Genomic DNA, 23,960 nt, shown 5'->3' on the forward strand with positions numbered 1-23,960 from the left:
GCTTTCGACAAGGTTAGGTCTCCCAAAAGACGTCCTATGTCGTCACAGACGTCTCATAACGTCCTATCTACAGGACATATATTTCTATGACAAGATCAGGAAGACACTTTTCGGTCAAAAATAAATTGACGCTGGCATACCTCAAGGTTCCCTGAAGGCCCTAGCCTTATTTAACCGCTTTATTTCAGATCTGCCGAGAAAACAGCACATTGACGTCGCGTTTTATTCTGACGACACTGTTTTCTTAACGGCCTCCAGACTCGAAGCTAATATTCAAGAACTTTTACAGAAGCAGCAGCCCAATAATCCCCTGAAAACCCAGACTATCATTTTCCATAAGAAGCGTTACGCACTACGCGTCTCGCATCTTAAGATCGACACCGCAACAATTCCATGGCTGGATAACTCCTTAATCCAAAAAGATCTGCTCTTCCAGCAGACTTCTCATCTTCATCATATACTTATATTACAAGATGTTAATTCGGTCTGTACTCCTCTACGCTGTTCGCGAGCTGGTGAACATGCTGGAATATTAGTACCATGTCATTGCTAACTTCTCCTTTTCTGGGCTAAAACGATCTCAACCCTCGCCTCGATTTTTTCGCAGGGTCCTGGTGTCCCATAATGGCTGCCCGGTTGGCGGGTGCTATATCCTCAAATTTATGCAGTAGCAGTAGCGACCCACAAGGGTCAACTGTGAGGCGGTTTCGGTTTAGTGCATTGGTAAGCCCAGAGACAGTCCCACATAAACCGGTCTAACTCATCTCTCCAGACCAAGTCTCGGCGATCAGGTATGCATCATGCATTCCACCGCCTGGTTTTATACCAGTACGAGAAAAAATGTTGTTGTGTTGTTTATTGAAGCATGGAAGAATTGCTTCTATCCTGAAATATGAGATTTCAATTAGGCTGCCAAGAAAGAGACTTTGAAAGAGAGAGTTTGAAAGGAACTAGTCGAAATGAGCAAGTGGGTTAGATGAATATAGGTTTTATTTCGCAGAATCTGATCTCCCACCTTTAGGTATTGTTTCATTGTCCTTTACTTCTCTTTGCACGAATTGAACTGGCGATCATAAACCAAAATTTATAGGTGGTTGTATGAGTCGCTATGCTGGCATCCTCGGTAGCTTTTGATTGATTTCTCTATATAAGTGCGGTAAAGAGATTGGATATCATTGTCATATCATTAAAAGTAATATTGCTTTTTTGAAGGCTTAACTTATTTAAAGTATTCTGTTTTAGTCAATAACCAAACCAAATATTTGGTTTAAAAGTGTTATCAGCCAAAAAATATATCAATCAATAAGTGTATTTAAAAAAATAAATGCATTTTTGTTGTTTACATTTTATTATGACTGACTTTATAGACCAACTGATGCAGATGCTCGATACCAAAAGATTCGATACGAAATTTCTTTATCGTATAAAAGCTAACGAAACAAAATCTAATCATATAACTTTTACACTTCATAGAAGAACATGTTTACCGGTCTATATCAATAATTTTCAACTCCCGAAAGAACAGGATGCTGAACATCTTGGCAAGCACCTAGATCGATGCCTAACTTGGAAGATGCACATACTCGCCAAACTGAAAAACTTGGACTTTAACTCTACCAAATATATTAGATTATCGGGCACAAATCCAAGTTATCATTAGATAAGAAGATATTATTGTATTAATCTATACTCAAGGTTATTTGGTCATATGGAATAAAACTGTGGAGAATAGCTAGCAATTCTAATATATCCATCAAATAATGGTTCCAAGATAAAGCGTAGATGTGCTATTGTCGATGCTCCGTACTATAGTGCTAATTAACTGTAGATTTTAGATGGACTATAATGTTAAAATAAATTATATTCAATAACATCTTTGTTTCATAACATTAGATTAAAATTTTGTTACAGGTCAAAGATAAAATAAACTAAGTCAGAGTTTTAACGTCATAAATTGAGATGACATATGTTCATACCAAATTTGGATTGTATTCTAATACCTTAGATTTACCTTAAATTTCATATTGATTGATATTTCTTAAAAATATATTATTAGATGCTTTCATATATTCTAATCACTTATAAATAAATAGTATTAAATTAACTGCTCAGTTATAACTAATATAATCGAAATATAATTTAGTAAATAATTATGCTAGAATAATCAATAATTTTATTATAATATTTATTATAATGATTAGGAAATATATTTATTCTCCAACACAAATTTTAACATGTCTGCTTTTATACAGAAAAAAAAATTACAAAATTTAATGAAGGACAAGTGGAAGAAACGACACCTGTTCCATTCGCCTGATTGAACCGTATCGCGGTCTAAATGCTATGCTCTGAATATTTCCCCATTTCTGTACCACGTACAGTGTGCGATTAACATATATTAGGTCTTACCTAAGATCGGCGATGAAACCGAATGATTCGTTTTCAGGTAAATACGCTTTTACAATGAACATGGGGGTACTGGCGATTTGAATATCTTTGAGGATATGATTCTGTTCAATACCCTTTAGATATCACCAAGGGTAACTTCAGAAAACTAAAAGGTGAAACAAAAATATATCTGTATCTATTGTTAAATATAGATAATTAACAAGGTTATAATCATAAATGAAAATATTTTTATATATCCATTACATTATTACACACATAATTAAAAAAGGCAATAAATTACAAATTTTATACTATGACCTGCAAATATCGAACGCATTTCTAACATTCGATATCAAATAAAGATGGGGTCAAGATTTAACTAAAAAAAAAGAATTATCTGAATTTCACATAAGCAGGCAGGCTTCATGAGTCTGGGCTGGGCAGTCGATAGGCAAGCGTACAGACTGCTTCTGTGAAAGGACAGCTTCCTTTGTTGTCCATTAAAAAGATATAAAAAGAATGAGGCATAAACCTCATTCCATTAAATATGACCTCAAAAAATATAAAATAAGAGCGTGTGATCATTTTTTGGCTTAATAATGGGTATGATCTATAAACCAAAAGTTAGTGGAAGATTTATTATGGCAGAAACAAAGACACAATCAGTAACGTTGTTATTAGTGTTCAATATACCAGGCAGTACTTAATTTCGAAATTTTAAAACTCCTGCAACTTTTCGTTCAATACTCTATATAGTGTCGTTTTATTTGTTCCAGATTACAGAAGAAATATATAAAAGGGAAGCTAAAAGAAGTGTACACCAACTCTCCTAATATATATCATTTTTTAAATATATATCCTTCCAAATAATTTACGCGGATCCGACCAGCTGACCTGTATATCGTTCCAATCCTTTTTAATCAATGTTATATTCGCTGATGATACTTCGAGTTTTTTTGAATCCAGAGCATTACACACTACGACTTATAGATTACATGTTAATAGAAATCTAAACTGCATCTATTAAAAAAACTGACAGCTAAAAGACTTGGGGCCAGTAATGCAGAAGAATGTGACACCCACAACAGAACAGTCAAGTACAAGCCATTTTCTTAACAGATCATATTAAAGAGTTATTCTATCAATACGGTCTGACGTAAGAAGCGCCTAAAATAAGCGAATTCGCTGGGCAATCTCCGTGTTTGTTCGCATTAAATATTGCAAGCAGTGATCAAGTCCCACTATTACATCCATGCACGATCGATGAGCACATTGAGCATGTATGTTAAATGACCCTTCAATGAATAACCCAAAAGTTATTCATCAAGACCATAGAGAACGGATCAAACAAATAGTAGCCCAAGAGTAGACGAGGTGTGAAGAGTAGTGATCAATGATTAAGCAGCGAGATGTGGTAAATATGTCGAAAGGAATTTTGTAAAAAGTTAACAAATACATCTTAATCCAATTTTAATACTGAACCTCCTCGTGTATAACTACCACAATAACTATACCATACTCACCAGCAACAACTAGATACCTAGCACGTGCTTTGAATTCGTCACTGGGATAGAATTTGCCGTCATCAATGTCTTCGGCTAATACACCCGGCATAGGCTGGATCTTCATGAACAATCTATGGTGTTTGTTTAGCGATTTTGACGGACACATCTGGCCAGATTCTTCGCTGACGGTTTCACGGTAAGATACTACTAGGTTAGATAAATTAACTCGAATGCTAGCATGATCTTCCTCCAAGTCCTTCAGACAGATTTCTAAGTGGAGGTCTCCGGCACCGGCAATGATGTATTCGCCAGATCTTTCAATGACACATTGTACCATAGGATCAGACTTGGCCAAACGTTTCAAACCTGAAATCAAATGACACAAACCTTACTGATAGTTGCACGATAAAAGCCGGCTTGCCGGGCACATAGTTTTTTTTTTGTTCTGGTCTAAAACCAGGCGGTATGACGCATACCTGATCGCGGAGACTTGCCCTGGAGTGACAAGTTGGACCGGGTTATATGGGACTGCCTCTGGGCTTACCAATACACTAAACTGAAACCGACGCACGGTTTACGGAGTGGTGAGCGCGAAAGCCGAACTTTTCATCTGGAATGATGTTGTTATAATTTGTAAAAGGGTTGAGAGGGTAGGGTATTGCCCTCTCAGCAAGCTTCGAAATGACACTGAGAAGGCTGATGGGTCTGTAGTCAGATGGAGATGATTATACTCCTTTCTTGGGAGCAACGGCTATATGTGCATGTATCCAAGACGCTTGGAAATGTTGCAACCTCATGATGGAGTTGATGATGTTTGCCAGTTCCGCGAGCTGCTTATGTGGGAGCTTTTTTAACTGGGTAATCGATATGCGAAATTTCCCGTAATCGCTGACTTCAAAGGGGTGGGGGGTGGAGGTGGCATTACATTGTGCGTCTTTCCTACGAGGCATTTGGAGACACGCCAGAAAGAAGGTTGGCCATCCAGTCTTTGCTCCGCGAGAAATGAGTTCCATTCCATCGCGCACCAGGTCGAGACGGCCTTCCTTACCCCCTTGCATGGTCTGTTCGCCTCCCTTTTGTCTGCAGCATTAAGGGTGAAGAGAGCTTACCTGCATAGAACGTTTTTGATGCGAATTTCACGTTTAAGAGTAGCGGGAAGGTTGTTTCTGCGGTTGGCGGGAAAGTTGGTTGGATCGGATTTCAGGAAAAGAGTCTGTTCCTGAGAGTTTTTCCTGAATCTCGTCAGTTTGACTTGAGTGGTGGCGCAGTTTTCGAGTTTGAGAAGGACCGGACGATGATCAAATTTTAGTTCGCCAAGGACTCGAACTTCGGAAGGGCGGTTTACGTCTTGACGAATAAAGAAATCAAGGACTCTTGCTGCGCCTTGAGAAGCTGAACTAGTGGGTTCATCTGGCAGGGCAATACCTCCAGATCTGCACTTAGAGCAACAATGACGCTATTTCTGACGAGAATGGCGGTTCCAACGCCTCGACCCGTGGTTCTATCGTTTCTAGAAACAAGAAAGTATTCAAAAAGTTTCCTGGATGAGAGCAATGTCGACGACATAGAATGTCATGACTTCTTCCAATTCTGCTTGCTTTCCGAGTAAGCTGTTTACATTCCGTGTCATCAGTATAACAAATTTTGGAACAGCCAATTCAAAGATTTAAAAGGCTGTTGGAAATTAAATAAACAGGTAAATGTTGCCGCTTAGACGGCGACATTTGGGAAAACACGAGCATGTTAGTGGGCCAGGGCGGTCACTTGCAGAAAAGCCTGCGTCAGTAAATACCTGCATTACAACAGGAGTTTGAGTTGGAGCAGGCTGGGTAGCGTCGACTAGTTTTTGGGCTAGCTTCCTGCCACATTGGTTACTCCATACAGAACCTTGTGCAGGAATAGATTGGGTCGGAATTTTTAGTTTCCTCGGAGCAGGGCGGCAGCTGCTGCAACCGGTAAAGTTTGCGGTATGAATTTCACCGCAGTTGCTGCACTTTGAATATGCTTCTGGGATTTTTGTACTGATCCTGTCAGTTTTTTTATATAATTTTGGGGATGCCCGGCACATTTGATGCGGGGGGGCTCGGCAATGTGAGCTGGAATGCACGAAAAGCTGACAGTTGAAGCTGTACTGGCTGGTCGTTTCCCCGCTGGATCTCGACCTTCACTCTGACGACGCCGAATTTGGTCATATAGGTGATCTGTCGCTCTTCGCGAGGGACCTGAACAATTGGTAGTTCTATCCCAGATTTTAATTTCCATCTTTGCCCAAATTTGGAACGGAAACCTTGGTCGAAGAGGACAATCCCGGATGACAGAAGGAATAGTAAGGATAATTAATTTCCTCGAGCAGGGTAGTGAGATTTCCGTAATCGTAATAATTATGGCGACGAATAAGAAAATGTCCTCCGTCTTGTTTCGTGTGATAATATAAATTGATTGTGCCTTGGAGATTCTAATGAGCTCCATGAAACTCTTCTTGTCACGGAGTTAGCCACTCTACGTTAGATTTTTTTTCCATTTTTGAGGGTGTTTGAGAAACAGTCTCCGAAATGATTCGCCAGTTTTTTATATGGTGGTCAGGCTTTGGTTAGTGACCTGGCTACTTACCTGCGCAGGCTGGTTAGCCTTGGCTTTCGATTGGGTATATTGAATGGCCGGCTTGGCTACCGGCTTGGGTTCTGATTTGGAAGCAGTTGCTGTTTCGCCTTATTGACGGCTTTCTTCGGAAGCTAGCACGGAACTGCGTGTACATAGTTTGGTCCCATGATATGGGCCTTCACGTCGGTGGCTACTTTAACGGTTTTTACTAAAAACACGACCAAGAAGGACTGAAGACTGTTAGGGTCACATTTCTTAATACCTAAAAATAAAAAACGAAATATAGTAATTTGCATATATAAAAAAATATAAAAAATTGGTAATTGTTGTTCAGTTTATACCAATCATTAACAGTGAAATAAGCCTAGGGTTGTCAAACTACATATCAAAATGTACAAATAATACAAATAAATACCAAAATGTAACGCGTTTTAAAAATCCATACAGATAACCAATAGCAGGTTCATCATCGTGTGAATATTCGTATAACAATTCCATTCTGAATTTCTGAGCAGTTATTGGGGATGGTAAGTGAACGGAAATCATCTGAAGCACTTTCTCTTCTTTTTCACGTTAATCGGGATTGGTAATGAAAAGATCCTTATCTTTGAGCTCAACATACGTAGATAAGGCGATAAAAATAGATTAGTTAGAATTTTTGTTAAAACAAATACCCACTTCTTTAAAAAATAGCGGAAAAAGCTTCAGAATGACTAATCGAAATTATCACATATGTTCAATAGTTAGTAAATTTCATCATTCAATATTTCAAACGACTGCATATTCTTAATATGCCTACATTGACTTAATGGTGATAAATCTTCCTTGTTCATCTTTTCTGGTATCTGCAAAACGTGCCTGTCCTACTTTGCCACCAGCAATAATACCAGCTTTTGATACTAAGGGGTCTGTTAAAGATGATTTTCCGTGATCTACGGAGGCTACAACGGATATATAGCGGATGTTGTTAAGAATTCTCAACAATAAGAAACATTTTTTTATTATTTAATTAATACATTGTTACTAATCGTTTCCGTCTAACCTACAATTTGTCTTTATGATAACTTAAATCTAGGTATATAACTAGAAGGATCAATCGGCCATATCTCAGTCTCTGGTGAAATAATGTTTACACATGTCACTGCTGTATTTTTTAATATATGCACCTCACTACACAACACTACACAAGATCAGATGGTTTGATACTTTTGAGTCTGTGTCATGTTCTGGTGGTATCCAAAAGCTGCAATATTTCAATATTCTCATGAGAATGGAGTCTTTCTTCATGCACCCTTGCAATTCTCTTGATTTCTTGACTGACTGTGGATATCTGAAGGTTTCGATGTAGGTAATCAGTACTATTGTATCTGGGTGCACCCACACTACCTCTCAGAACATTGTTCTGAATTTTTTTTATTTTGTTTATATTACTCTTTGCAGAACATCTCCATAATTGAACTCCCTATGTCTATATAGGTTTCAATATTTGCATATATAATAGCAATTTATTATATAGTGATAATTGTGATTTTCTTCCAGTGATTCGACAGCTATAATCGCAGTTTCATCAGCAAATATAGCCATCGTAAGATTTTCCATTTGTGGTATATCACAAGTGTAAAATAGATAAAGCATTGGTCCCTGTACACTTCCTTGTGGTACACCTTCATTAGCTTCCTTTATTTTGACTATAAACATTCTGGTTGTAATGTATGATTTTAATAGTTCGGTGTGTTGTTTTGGCAGCATTTTTGCATGACAAACCTTATAGAAGGCTTGTCCTGCATCTAAGAATATAGCTGAGCATACTTTTTGCTTTCGTAGGCTTTTTCAATAACATCTGTTATTCTATGTACCTAATCAATTATTGAGTGTTTTTTAATAAACCCAAACTGGTGTGTTGGTATTAAGTTTTTTCTCTCTATGATCGGTTTTATTCTTATCAAGGAGGTAAGAAGGAGAGGAGGGAGTTTTTTAAAAAACTTAGATATTACTGGCAGCAGTGATATAGGTTTATAGGCTTTTATTTCGTTTGGTGACTTCCCAGGTTTCAGGAATATTACAACTTCCGCCATCTTCCAAATGTCTGGGACATCTAAATGCTGAATTGATCAAATTGGCTAGTTTTATAATTCCCTTTCTTGGTAGCTTTTACAGTAATTCTCCGGTTATTAAATCGTCGTCTGGTGATTTTCTAGGGTAAATGCCAGTTTTAATAACTTTGGTTAGCTCAGTTTCTATATCCGGAAAATTATGTTCAAGTTTCGCTTCATCGAGTCGTTTCTTTGTTATTTATAGTTTTGTTTTTAATTTCCAGTATTTCCCTTTTCAGTCTCTGGGTTATATTGTTTAAACTATTTTTATTTTCAGGTGTACTGTTTTGTTGCCGCTTTCTTCGTAATTTACGTTTTTCAGCTACCATTTCCTTCACTTCTTTTAGATAATAATTATTTTAGTTATACTCTTATTTTCTGGAATATTATTCCAAGCAGCTTGTTGAATATCTACTACGAATTTTCAGCTTCAAAATTTAATTGTTCAGTTGTCTTGAGGGGTACATTTAGTTGAATTCTTTTGTTCAATTCTTCAGCAAATCCCAGTCTGTTCTCTTGTTTGATAACGTTGGGTTTCTTTCGTTTCTTATTATATTTTCGCTCAACATCAGAATCACTGCCGTATGATCTGAACTTAACTCAAAATTTTCTTCGACTTTTATATAGTTGGATGTTATGTTTCTTACTATGAAGAAATCTAAAAGATTTGAAGTTTTCTCTTGAGCAGTCGGCCAATAAGTTGGTTTTCCAGTCGACATGTAACCACATCTTAGTTCAGCAGCTGCTTTATGCAGTTCATTGCCTTTAATTATTGTCATTAGGGATCCCCATCTTGTATTTTTTGTATTGAAATTACCTCCAATTATAATTTTTTCTCAGCGGTTGCTTAGGCCTAATCAGTCGGTTAAATATGACTTTTCGTGATCTACATAAGCTATGACGGATATATTACGGATTTTCCGTTTTTTGTCCACCATGGCACCAATTTCATCTTCTGTAAAGTTCACCTAAAACAAAACAATAAATGTTAAGAATTCTCAACATTTAGAAGTATAAAAAAAAATTAATAACAGAAGAAAGCTCATGATAAATGAAGGTAACTCCCAATATTGTTTGTCTATTAAAATAAAGTTCAACCATCTGGTGCATGTTACGCTGTTGATTTAAAATGAACTTTTCTTGTAGTTTTTTACAATATTTCAAATATTTTTAATATTTTAAATATTTAAATATTTTAAATAAATGGAGTAATAAAAATAATATAATTAGCAATTTTGAAACAGAAATCTATTCAAAATATCTTATTGTTAAGTATTTCAAAAATATGTAAACATTTTGCACCACATAGTCTGCATTTCATACTGTTGAGTAAAGTTGAAATTCTAAACAGTTTTTCACTATAATATTAAAATTTTCCCAAATATTTTTTGATTCAAGTATATACAAAGAATCTAACTACATATTTAATTATTTAAAGTAGTACTTTCTATTTTAAAAATTTGAAAATTAATTACTAAAGAAATACAAACAAAGGTGTGCTAACTATGGCGCCTCTCGTATGTTCTTTTACGGGATAAAACGTACCTGAAGAAAAAAAATATATAGAGTAAATGTATATATATATATATATATATATATATATATATATATATATATATATATATATATATATATATATATATACGAAGGTAAATGGAAGTAACAAGAAGGCTGTATGCAACACTAGCAAACTAGAAACACGTGATCTCAAATTATCAGTAAGATGGAAAGAAACATTGTATACATGTAATAATTATTGAAGAAGTAATCAAGAGTTTCGAGAATTAATTACGTGTTTAATTTACAAGGATTAGTGAAGCACTAGTAAACTACTAACATATAATTTAACGGAATTGTCAGTTGGATAAAGAAACTTTGTAATCAATGTAGTAATCAGTAATAGAGAAAATTTAGAAAATCAGCCGTGTATAATTTACATTGACCAATGAAGCAATAGAAAATCTAGATACATGGGGTCCAACAGAATTATAGATAGGATAAACAGAAACATTGTAATCAATGGCGAAGAGTTTAGAAAAACAACCATGTATAAGTTGCAAGGACTAGACAAGTTATGAAAACTAGAAACATGAGGTCTAACAGAGCTGCAGGTAGAATAGAAAAGTTTTTTTAGAGCAATGGAGAAAAGTTTCTTTGTAAGGTATTAGAGTTTTGATATAATTATCAATTCAACAGAATTGGATCTAAAGTGGAAGAAAAATGAAATTGACACTAGATCATATTATAAATAGAAAAATATATCTAGATGTATATATCAGGAAATCGGAGGATTTATTTACTTAAACCAGATACTATGAATGAGCATGGTATGGACTGAGAAATTCATCTAAAAGTTGGAACACGAAATGAGGTAATGAGCAAGCTCAATTTTTAGTATTACTATTTCTTGTGCTTGAAAGATAATGTTCATGTTGTTATATTCAGTGATGACTCATTACTAAAAGGACAGGAAGAACAAATAATGGTTTTAATGGACAGTCTGTATGAAGATAAATAGTTTATTGAAATGGAAAGAGCGAAGATAGAAGAGATTAAAAATTCATTAAAAACACATAATTTTACAACTGCTTGAGAAATTCTACGGAGAAGATTGTTACACAAATTAAAATTAACATTAACAGGGGCAAAATTATAAAATAATTTAGTAATAATTTAATGGGTACTATATACAAGATTAAAATGCAATTTTATATAAGTTTCGCTAGTTACAAGATCGCATCTAAACAGATCAATTTGATAAACCAATGGAAGTCAACTTCAATATGGATAATAGTGAAGAAATAATTAAAGATATACCGTTTAAAAATATATGGAGAGACCAATATAATGCGAACATTGAAAATTCAAAGAAGAATCTGTGAGTAAACCGATGCAGACAGTTTTGCAACAGGAAAAAGAATACAAGAATGATGATGATGAAAAAATCATGCAAGAACAGATAACAGACAGTGATGACGAACCCATCTAAATTGGAGGAAACAAATTCTAGAAGAAAAACCTCGAGGCCAACGAAATTAAATGACTATGACATATATGTCGCCTATTGTGTGCTTATTTAAACAGAAAAAAACGTTTGAAGGTGATGCGTTTTCATGAAACCAAGTTAACGATAAGAGAAAGTTAAATAAAGTAATGGCTCAAGAACCTGACTATTTAGCTTCATCCGAAGACGAAGAAGTAAACCCTAAACAAAAATTTATTTTATTAAAAAACTTATTTAAGATATGATAAAGATGAACAGCACTTAGACAGTTCTGGATTATATTAAAAAGATTCTGATTTCTACTTGGAAATGGAAAGTGATAATAAATAACTGGAAACATAATTATATATCAATTTATTTAATTATAATAAAAGTACTATTCTAATATATGACATTATTTTCTAACATACGTAATATTTTAGTTTGTGGTTTTTCAAGATACATGTAAAATAAAGGGTCTTAAAGAAAGTTTTCCAGATCTTAGTTAATACTTGGACAAAATGTAAACGCATCATCAATGACAATCCATTTTTTTTTCTATAGTACAAATAAAAAGGACGTGATCCAGATTCTCGTTAGAGAGTTGAGAGTGGACTAGGAAGGATTAGGATTAGGAAATTGGACACTAGGGTTTGACAGTACTTTGGATGAAGGCAGCAATCCGACGAACTGTAGCACCTAAAAAGAATGAGCAATTTAATATATATTTGGGTATACATGTATGCTAGAGTCTGGTCTGGTATAAGGCGTATAATTCAGCTATTAGAATCATTCCCTTTTAGGCGAGCTTGAAAGGACCGTTTTGCCCATTTTTAAGGTCCTCCCGATAGTGGTGTGGCAGACGGCAGTAGAAGAATGAGTCCATAAAGATACCAGAAAACTGAAGTAAGATAGTACATTCTATCTTACCGTGAACTTGTTAGGTTCATTTAGGTTTAGTGAAGAGTAAGTGAAAAATAGGACAGGATGTATTATTGAAATAAAAATTTTAAATATAGATAAGTTCCTTAATTTATTTTAACCTAAGAGTGCTGCAGTCCATTCTTGTTCAAGAGATAAAATTGCATTTTATTTATAAATTACGCGTAAATAATCAATTAGTGCATAAAAGTTGTCTTTTTGTAGCATTCATAGAAATCGTAATTTCCAATAGCTAAATATTTATTTTTATTAAGAATTCATGTTATCAACGCTTTTAATATATAAGTTTCAATCGTTAATTCATGAGTAAACTATTATATTTCTTGTTATATATTTTAGAATTAATTAATTTTTTTTAAATGACTGTTTTAATACTTGACCATTAAAAATGACACAAAGTTGAAGAATTACTTTCCAGGCGATGTGCATCCATTATAATATATTTTAGAACCGATTTGGTGAAGATAATAGGGCAATTAAAATACTGAATGTAGCTGAACCGGTATGTATTTATACTTTATAAATAAGGCGGTTAAGGCCACATCACAGAATTAATCAAGATGCCGGAATCTTCATCCTGCCCGTGTGGCTTTAACTCGAGCATGCCCTGTACCGTTTATACATATTTATGTTTCAAGGCAGCAAAACATTTATTTATGCAATCGTATATAAAAGCGCGTTTACCATATAGGCGTCTCAATGGAAACATATTTTTAACTACTTGATCTTTTTTAAATGTCTTACATTGATGATTTTTTCTTTATAGTTCCATTTTATAGTTTCCATGCTGTGTATTATATAACTTCTGTGAAGTCAATTTTTTGCTTTTTAGGGGTGACTTGCAATTTATTACTTCGGTGAAGTCCAAATACTAGACACCATTTTAAATTCTCTTAACGGCCTGGTGCATTAAGTGCTTTTTTTGTTCTGTTTTCTTTTTTTTTATAATCCTTATAATATACGTCTTGCTCGGACAGGAGTTCGGTGGTACTATGAACTTAACTTAAACATTCTTTATATATTTTGATCAAACAAACTCTTTACTTTCCTAAAAATAAGTTTTTTTCCAGTAGCTCTGTGTATTTGTGTACTGAATCCCATCTTAAATTAATGACTTTATGTCTAATAAAAAATGAATATGAAAAGGAAAACCAAAATCGTGACACATCAAAGTATCGTGACACTAGCGGATGGAAATGCTACTCAAATTTTTCCATTCGAGAGAAAATGATATTAGGCCGACCGCACGTTGTCGATATGTTCCCATGCGGCACCACCAAATGGTCCCAGAACGTTAACGTCTCCGTTAGTTCTTTGATCGAAACACATTGCCTTGTCTTACCTATCGGACCAATAAACTAGTATATTTGTCGAAATATGGGTTTTTATTTAAACAAATACATTCTCTTAATTTTGATTGCTAACATCAGAAGTGGGATTCTTATCCAATCAAGTGTGTGTGGTTATAATATAATAAATATTTGAAATACTAGAACATTTGTGCCAGGTTGATAAGTGGGAACAGCAAATTAACAATACCTTGACCTTTATGGAGGGACCTTTGAATGTGGGAATTCCACCTAAACTTGCGATCGAAGACAAGATCGGGAGAGGTGGCTTCTTTTGCTTTCAACCATGCCATTTCGGCGTTCTCGATTTTAAGACGCGAAATGTTCGATGCAAAACGCTTCTTGTGGAATCGCTTATTTTTATCTTTGTCTTTCTAACCAACTAAATTTGTGTTTTATTTAAGTCTGAAATTCACTGAGCACTTTCATCATATTGACGATAGTCAGCTCGTTGATTACAGTTTCTTTATTACATTACAAGATATTTATTTCGATTTGTCTATTTCTACAGTTTTCGTTGTCCTCCTTGTGGACCTATCAAATGGATGGTATATTTAATGTTTGATACCTCAAGTAGTCGCAACGCATGTTGCGGCCTATCAGATAGGCTGCACATACCTTAGATTAGTATCACGCTTGTGGCGAAACCTCCAGGTTGGCTGAACATTTGTCCTGGTTACCCGGATTGGCATCTCTCTTGTTTACATACCTTGTACTGGGTCTACATGCTCGTGGTCGACTGTCGGTTGTACCCTTATTGTTGACGGTTCTCATACTCACTGGACTACTCTCTCTGGTTGACGTAACCATTCTAGTGGCCATACCTGGTGTTGTCTCTCACCATAGTGAACTCATGTAGTTCACCATGCCTGTAGCTTGGCAGTTGCTAACCAACAAACTACTAGAACTGTATAATTAATTGTAGTTTAAGTACTTCGGCAACATATGCAATAAATGTCCTAAAATACTAAAATAAATTATATTTGATAATATTTTATGTTTCTGATAATAGATATTGTTAAGTCAGAGCCACAAATTAAATGTTTTTATTAATCTCTTAGGCCTTCAATAATCTGCCTGTGGGTCATAATTATTATTATAGGATTTGAATTATTTTAATGAAACATTTGTTAATATAATAATTTGTTAACGATTGTTAATGTTTTATTAGTTCCCCTATTCCAATTGGCCAAAAAGTAAGAATTATTTAAACCGAAAGTAATATACAATTAATCTAACATATATTGCGAATGTTACAATACGTATGTTGGACATATAATAATTGGGTGGATGCGCCTATATACTGAATCGGCTCATATATTGTTGAATAATTAAATGTTAAGAGTAGTTGCTTTGTATATAAAATCGTAAAAACGCTACGGCGCATGCTCGCGATAAAGCCCCCCGGACAAGATGAAGATCCCTCACTCTTGACTCATTTCTGTGTTATGGCTTAAACACGAATTGTTTGTAAAGTATAAATATACATGGACTAAGTTGTATCTAGTACTTTAATTGCCCAAACACCTACACCAAGTCGATTCTGGAGAATTATCTAAGAATGGATAGAAGTCCTAAATCAACCGGGATATAATTATATAAACAATTCAAAATTGCTACTTATTCAACGCTGTATCATCTGGTGAGGCTTTCTGTGATATCCAACGGATTTCTAACATTCAATACCAAATAAAGATGGAGTGAAAATTTAATTGTATAAAAGATTTACCTGAATTTCACACTGACAAACACGTTCAATGAGTCTGGGCTGGACGTCTGCCCAGACTATTAACCAATTAATAATATATTGACTAATAGCCAAGCATACAAGTCAATATACGACGGGTGGAAAGAATGATGTAACCGCCACCATGATGGATTGTTTTGTTGTCTATTGAAATCCTGTAAATAGAATTAAGAATAAAACTCACTCCATTAAATATGATTTGAAAAAATAAATTAAGAGCGCGTTGCCATTTTTTGGCTTAATAATGGGTATGATCTATAAACCAAAAGCCAGTGGAAGATTCATCTAGACAAAAACAGAGACATAATTAGAACGTTGCTCTTAATGTTCAAGATACCAGACAGCACATTTGTTTCGAAATTTTCAGACGCCTGCAACTTTTCGTTCAATACTCTATATAGTGCGTGTTTTATTTGTTCCAGAGTATGGAAGAAATATTTAAAAATTAAACCAAAAGAACTGTACACTAACTCTCCTAATATATATAATTCTCTAATTATATATTCATCTAAATAATTTATGAGTATCCCACTAGATGACTAGCATATCGTTTCAAACTTTTTAATCAATGCTATATTCACTGATGAGACTTGCAGCTTTTTTATTGCAGAGCCTTATAAACTATATCTTATAGACTACACGTTAATATAAATCCAAACAGGATTTTGACAGGCACATCTGGTCAGATTCTTCGCTGACGGTTTCACGGTAAGATACTACTGGGTCGGATAATTTAATTTGAATGCTAGCATGATCCCCCTCCAAGGCCTACAGACAGATTTCTAAGTGGAGCTCTCCGGCACCGGCAATGATGTTTTCGCCAGATTCTTCAATGTCACATTGAACCATAGGGTCAGACTTGGCCAAACGTTTCAAACCTGAAGTCAAATGACACAGACCTTAGTGATAGTCACACACTAAAAGCGAACATTTTTGTACCTTCTACAGGTTTTTCTAAATCGGCCAGAATCTTCGGTTCCACAGCTACACGTACTACGGAAGATAAGCTAAACTTCTTGACATTCAAGTTCTGCTTGTTTATGAATGTGGTGATGGTATCGGACTTAACCAAAAATTGATCCACACCGAACAACCTGCAAATGTTTTCAGATGGGACATTTTCCATGGCTTCTACATAACGACCCATCATGAGGATGGTTCCCTGAATTTTATGCTCGTGTAAATCTTCTTTCTTGATGCCACTTAGTTAGGTCCCAGGATAAGGGCCTTCATGCCGGTGGCTACTTTACCGGAAAAGACAGCAAAAAAGCATGGAAATGACTTTTATGAGAAGTGGGTACCATTTTAGACACATACATCGTCAGAGGACCGTTATATCACATCAATAGTTCAGTTCGTAATACATTAAAACAAAAAAGCGAAGTATAGTAATTTGCGTATACTAAAAAATAATAATAAATTGGTAATTGTTGTTCAGTTTATACCAATCATTCACAGTGAATCAGCATAGAGTTGTAAAGTACATATAGTCATGTATAAATAAATACTAAAATTTCACGCGTTTTAAAAATCCATACATGTGGACCTTCGTATAACATTTCCATTCTGTATTTCTGAGCAGTTACAGGGGATGGCCCGTGAATGGTAATCATCTGAAGCAAAGTCTCACCAACAGGTAACCATGTCCGCCTAAATTGTTTTCCATCCTTATCCTTGACTTCATATTTCAAATTAGTGCGCAGTGTGGAGAGAAGGACTTCATATTCTTCTTCCCTAAAATAAATATTTTAGTTACACCCAAGAACAACAAATATATAATGCATTCTCGATATAACAGCTTGTCACCTTAGGATATAAAGATAGAGGTAACATGAAAGCGTTTAATACCTAGGCTTATAATTTTCTTCCAATGCACTGCCAACAATATATTTATTTCCAAATAACTTTATAAAAGTTATTTTGTAAACTATACAGTGGCCTAATTGTACTGGAAGATTTAATTTTTTTTCTAAAGTCCTTAATAAATTGTCTTGTCTACCACAGAAATATATTTAGATATGCGTTATTGCATCTGCATTGAATTGCATTATGCATGTTTCATTAGTAAAATTAATACAAAGTGAAGTAACACCAAAATACATACATAATTATTTAATTTATTATAGAACCCGTAACACAATCTACTACAACAAGAGCACCGTCAGTTACACGAAGGGCAGCAGTTACTTCAAAACGGAAATCTATGTGCCCAGAGCAACCAATAAAATTAATTAAAAAAACTTTCTATTCTTTTTCGCGTTAATCAAGATCATTTATGAAAAAATCCATATCTTCGAGCTCAAAATACATTAATATGGCGCTAAAAATATATTAGTTAATATTCTTGTTAAAACAAATACCCAGCTTTATTTTAAAGAGTTAAAGCTTCAGAATGACTAATTAAAATTATCACACATGTTCAGTGGTTTGTAAATTTCGTCGTCCAATATTTCAAAAGACTACATATTCTTAATATGCTTACGTTGATTTAATGATAATAAATCTGTCTTGTTCATTTTTTCTGGTGTCTGTAAAATGTAGTTGTCTAACTTTGGCACCAGCAATAATACCAGTTTTTGATACTAAGGAGTCTGTCAAAGATGATTTTCCGTTATCTACGTAAGCTATGACGGATATATTACGGATGTTTCGTTTTTAGACTATCATGGCACAAATTTCATCTGCTGTAAAATTCACCTCTATCAAAAATAAATGTTAAGAATTCGTAGTGTTTAGAAACATAAAACTAATTTCTGTAATAACAGAAGAAAGCTAAAAAATAAGCTCAGTTATATTCTTAGATAGGCCTTCGATATAGTTTGGCATACATAAAAAATAGATGTACAAGAAACAGTTAGCGGACTATTATTTGGGAACATAATCATACAGATACCATAGTTATAACAGGCAAAAAAGAAACATACTAAAAATAGGCTAAATGTATGAATAGTAAATTTAAAATGAACAAGGGAAAGAAAACAAATATTAAACGAAATAGACAGGTTTAAATGTCCAATTTTAAATAATGATAAACACTATCAATTAATGTTATTTAAAACAACTTTTAAACTATATACAAATAATATATTCAATTCATTATTATTAAATGGTACAATAAAAATTAAAACAAATATGATTCGTTAAATCAAACTTTTATTAACTATTAATGTGTTTAAACATGATTACAATAATATAACTAGGATTATAAGTATTCTGCAACAAAATATGTAGAGAAAGTTCTCAAACATAAACTAACATATAGAAATTTGAAAATAACATCAATTTTAATTATTGTTGATGAATAAATATTTGATTTTCAGTTATTATCTGGCTTCATCCAGAGCATATCGGATAATGGCCATGTTAATTTTGTGTCAACAACCCCCTCAACGAAGGGTAACAAATCATCAACTTTAACCATGAGACACAAGTCATATTTTCCAAATTCGATTTTAAGTTTCTGAAGTTTGAATAACAATTTAAAATAGGCCATTTCCCAATTTGTGCACACTAAGTTTCTGAAGTTTGAATAACAATTTAAAATAGGCCATTTCCCAATTAGTGCACACTATAATTTTGTCTCCCAAAAAGGAAATCTCCTTCAAAGTAAAACAAAGGCGTGTAACTTTCATTGTTTCTCACTATAAATGGTACGTGATACTTAGCAGTTATCTGTAAAAAGCCGCATATCTCTTTAGGAAATTGTTTGTACATTTGTTTTATAAGATTGTACAAAATATATTCACAAAATTTTAAAAAACAATACATTCTTAAAATTTCAAACAATTGCATTTTGTATTCACGGCCCTCTTGAAAACTGCTTCCAAAAGAATCAGCATGTGCAATGTTAATCATATTAAACAGATCTACTTCCACTTTACTCATTATACTACACTGCAGTTAAAATAAGTTATACACTTCAAATGAGAATCTCTTCATTCTTGAGAGCACTTTGTCGTTTAATATTCTGACACTAACATAAATATCATCAACGATAATATAAGGAATATTAGATGATTCGGCGTTAATCCATCTGTAGGTATAAGTAACAGGCGTTTGCACCTCTTCCTACACTTGCGTAGTTTCCTAGAGATGGTTCGTTAGATACCATCTCCAATATTAGTATTTGTTCTAAATTGTTACCTCCTGTATTAGATCACATTATAACTATTTTCGAAATCACAAATGGTGTGAAAAACCCGGCAAGATGCAAGTAATTAACTTGACGATTAAAACAATGTTAAAAGGGCCGAGTACTTGATACCGTCTTTGTAAATAGATCCTATGTATACTGTTTTAATTAAATATGTTTGAAATAAGCATATATAATTTATTTTATATAATATACAACAATTATATAATCCGTAAAGATTAAATATTTATAACTTTTTTTTAACTTATATATTTATAATATTAATTATTTTTTAGTTGGCCAACCTGTAATTCTAATGTCATTCATTACCGATGTCCAGAATCAATTTATAGGTTAATAGTACTACTTCGTTTACAACAAAACGGTTTATTGGTAAAGCGCGTAAAGTGGACATGTAACACAGTAAAACCAGAAACCGCTTAGTTGATGACACTGATCAACTGAGCCGGATATCTTCTAAGGAAAAAATTAATATGTGAAAGTAGATTACTTCGACATAATCGAAGTTCGTCTATAGGAATCCAGTTGTTACATATTCGTTTTAGTTTTATTGATTTGATTGTTGATTTTTTGTTGTTACTAACAAAGATGTTTTTTGGATGGTTTTGATAGATGTTCGTAGAGACCCAGCTCATTTTCTCTTGATGCAAGAACTTGGATGTTTATTTTCCGCGTGGAAACATCAATCAATGTTACTCGTTTATCTGTCTTATTAACCATTGTACATTAACTGAAGTTAATCAATTGATCTATTGATACTCTACGCTCGATTATATTTTATATTTATTATTTTTTACAATGGGATCTGGTGTATTTAAGAATTTCAGCTTTCCAGCGAGTTTTGGTGGATAATATTAGCCATAACATAATAAATTTATCATCATCAATCATCTCAATGATCTCCGGATACATTCTTCACGATATTAGTCGATAAATGCGTTAGCTAGACAAAACTGTTTTACGAATCACTTATGATTCGGGACGGGACGGAATTAATACACCACTTATGGCCTTGAAACAAAAGAGAAACTTTATTTTGATCCCTGGTAATTTATACCCACTCGATACAAGTCACAGCGCCCTCTACTAACTTTTCTTCCTCCTTTCTATACTGGCTCTTTTTTCGAGACAAGTCATATATTTAACACTCCCCTTCAATTTAAATGTACTATATAACTTAACGTATTTAAAATTGCAAATAAAGATTACAAAAGTACATTTAAATTGCCAGAACAAAACTATTACATTGTACATACAAATTTGTTCGAACTTAGAACTATCCTATTTTTACATTGTGATAATTTTAACTTTAATTAGTAATTTAATCAGATGAATCTACACAATTATGTGGTAAACAAACGTAACAGTCAGTTTTCTACTTAAAAACAATTCTCTCTATGAACACTCATAGAAATAGTCGCCAAAACACTGTCCAATTTAATATCGATTATATAGTTTGTTCTTGGAATGCCAAACATACACATTTATTTCTCTTCAAATGAATTTCTTCCGTGCCTCTGGGTTGTTTTTATCAAATGGTATGATCCATTAAAACTTCCTAGTTGATTACCATACCAGTCTTCATAAGTTGCTCCTTCAAGTCCACTTCTGCCCTACATTAGCCCATGGTCTTCTGGTATCACTGAGGTTATCATTTTCTGCTTATAATATTGTACTCAATTTTGTTTTCTCCAGTTGTCTAACTTTATCATCTTCACCTTTCAACTCAAATCATTCACTAACATTATTCTGCTTTATGAGCTTTCTTCTGTTCTTTATCTCTATACTCCAAATCAATTATTAATGGGTGTTCACTTTTGTTATTCCTTTTCTTTGAACATTCTTCACAGTTCCCTTTGTTTTATTCTTATTTTCATCTAGACCAGATATCCTCAGAATCAAATCCTAATATGTTTGTTATTTCCATTACTATCAGAATCATTATCACTCCATTTCCAATTCGAAATCAGAATCTTTTAATATAACCCAGAACTGTCTAAGTGCTGTTTGTCTTTATCTTATCTTAAATATTTTTGATTAGGGCTTTCTTCTTCGTCTTCGAATAAAGCTAAATAGTCAGGTTCTTAATCCATTATTTTATTTAACGTTCTCTTATCATTGACTTGTAATAATGAAAACATATCATCTTCAACTGTGGGTGTCTTTTCTGTTGATATAAGCAGACTAATATAAGCAGGTTGTCTAATTTCCTTTCTCTTGCAAAATTATCTGCATCGGTTTACTCACAGATTTTTCTTTGGAATTTTATCTGCTCACCTTATATTGGTCTCCCTATATATTTTCTAAACGGTATATCTTCAATTATTTGCTCACTATTATCCATATTGAAGTAGAATTTCATTGGCGCACCAAATTGATCTGTTTAGATGCGATCTTGTAATTAACAAAACTTATATCCTTTAAATTATTAACTGTAAATTATTTCTCCACTTTTGCTGGTGTTAATATTAATTTTAATTGGTGTAACAACCTTCTACGTACAATTCCTCAAGCAGTCGTTAAATTATGTGTTTTTGATGAATTTTAATCTCTTCTATCGCTGCTTTTTCCATTCCAATAAATTGTTTAACTTCATAGAGACTGTTCATTAAATCCACTATATGCTCTTCGTCATTTTATTAATGCATCAGCATTGAGTACTACTGAATAATTACTACCTTTCATGACTAGATAATAGTCATTATCTTATCTCTCCAAATATAGTGTACCGAACAATGCTTAATTTAATTGTTGGTATCTTGATTCGTATACATAACTAAATTTAATTATTTAATAATGTCCTATTTAATTTTACCGCTTTTCCGTTACTTCGCGGTGAATGAGCTATTGCTATATTCTAAATGAATCCCCCTTTTCCTACAAAATAGCTTTATTCCATGCTATCTATCTAATTCATTAATGTATTGTTTCAAATTCTCTTCAGCTTCATTTTTTTTTGTCTTCAGGATTTTTTCTCTGATAAAATGGGACAAATCATCTAGTTTTTTCTATCCTTCCTACTATAAATATTTTCCTCCATCTTTAGATATTGGGTTTATTAATTTATAAATATCTGAATAAATTAACTCTTCAATTGCACTTGTTCTTGTCTTCTTAAAGTAGAAAGGGCTCCTGGTTGCTCTAGCTTCTATGCATATAGAACAAGGTTTTTCCATCTTCTTAAGTCCCAGTTGATAAATTGAGTCGTTGCCTGCATGTCCTAATCGTCTGTGCCATAAATCTTCTATGATGTTGCATAATTCATTTTCATTTTCAACAAGATCTGTTTTCAGTGTATATAATCCATTTTCCTTTTCACATTTAAGAGAGAACTCTCTTCCAATTATGGTTGTTTTCTCCTTTTCAATTATAATTTTACATCATTTTAACGTCATTTTAGATGCTGATAGTAAGTTGTATTTTAAATTGGGTACTATTAACGCTTCTATTGATATGGTTTTGCCTTGGCATTTCACCTTCAGCACTCCAGATTTCTTGGTTCTTAGGATTTGCCCATTGGCCAAGTGTATTAACACGTCGTTTGGCAATGGCGTTTCCTTAATCATGTGTTTTTCTAATGAAACTGACGAAACATTATAGAAAAGTTTGAAAAGCACTAGTTAGGAATCACTATTGGGTCCAGTATGACTGTATCATTTCTCATCACATCATAATACAAACTGTCCAATTTTTGTTACCTTATATGATGAACAAATGAATTGATATAACAAATAATATTTAAAGGTATATCAAAATAATTGAAAAATTGGGTGTAATTAGTATGTAAATATATATACGAGTTGAAATGAAATAACAAAAATATCATCTAATTTGGATTTTTTTAGTTCTTCTGTCATATAACCGATATTTATAATCATTCATCTAGCATCAATCATTAATGAACTTCAGTACAGGTAAGATTTACCTCGGATACAAGTGTAAAAGTACATGTCCCAATTCAAAACACCCATATCAAAATCAAATAGTTCCTGGTCGCTCTTTCTCATTTCTTTCCATAGCGATTTCACGTTTTTGTTCTCAAACTTCCACTCTTTTGTAGCATAGTAACTTAACATATCTACAATTTGATTTATCTTCTTGTAATTCTCTCTGGCTCTACAACACAATATAGACATTTTCAAATAATGTTTTACATATTTTTCAGATATTTTTGGGTTTATATTGGGTTGAAAAGAAAA

The 23,960-nt window shown here is 33.6% G+C and overlaps 1 pseudogene; it reads right to left on the minus strand.

The window, feature by feature from the left end:
* Positions 1–2,270: 2,270 nt before the first annotated feature.
* On the minus strand, positions 2,271–23,768 carry LOC143205746 (translation elongation factor 2-like; annotated as a pseudogene).
* Between the last annotated feature and the right edge of the window lie 192 nt (positions 23,769–23,960).

The sequence above is a fragment of the Rhynchophorus ferrugineus genome, unplaced genomic scaffold (genome assembly GCF_030347505.1).
Source record: "Rhynchophorus ferrugineus isolate W39M unplaced genomic scaffold, kcgeb_rfMv2 rfM14, whole genome shotgun sequence".
Lineage (NCBI taxonomy): Eukaryota > Metazoa > Arthropoda > Insecta > Coleoptera > Curculionidae > Rhynchophorus > Rhynchophorus ferrugineus.